The sequence below is a fragment of the Vombatus ursinus genome, unplaced genomic scaffold, assembly GCF_900497805.2.
Source record: "Vombatus ursinus unplaced genomic scaffold, bare-nosed wombat genome assembly UNPS02014863.1, whole genome shotgun sequence".
Taxonomy (NCBI): Eukaryota; Metazoa; Chordata; class Mammalia; order Diprotodontia; family Vombatidae; genus Vombatus; species Vombatus ursinus.
The window spans coordinates 32164343-32164760 of NW_020954641.1; the positions used below are offsets into that span (position 1 = coordinate 32164343).

General features: G+C 35.9%; 1 protein-coding gene across 1 annotated transcript in view; it reads right to left on the bottom strand.

Annotated features, from left to right (window-relative positions):
• The window catches only part of TCOF1 (treacle ribosome biogenesis factor 1), an 81791-nt gene that overhangs the window by 47790 nt on the left and 33583 nt on the right, over positions 1-418 (bottom strand).

Below are 418 nucleotides of genomic sequence, written 5' to 3' on the forward strand. Positions count from 1 at the left end.
TAAAACTCAAAAGCATATGGAAGTGATTGCTGAAAACTAAAAACAAATTAATAAAAAAAAGAAAAAAAAAGAACAAGAGCCATTCTTCAATAAATAAATGGTCAGAAAATATGAATATGTAGTTTTATTTTCTTTTTAAAAATATGTAGTTGTCCTGGGGGAAAGAGAAAGGGAGAGGTAGAATGGGGTAAATTATCTCACATAAAACAGACAAGAAAAGACTTTTACAGTGGAGGGGAAATGGGGGAAGGTGAGAGGGAATGAGTGAATCTTATTCTCATCGATTTGGCTTAAGGTGGGGATAACATATACACTCAATTGGGTATGGAAATCTATCTTACTCTATAGGAAATTAGGGAGGAAAGGGATAAGAGAGCAGGGGGATGATAGAAGGGAGGGCAGATGGGGGAGAGGGTAA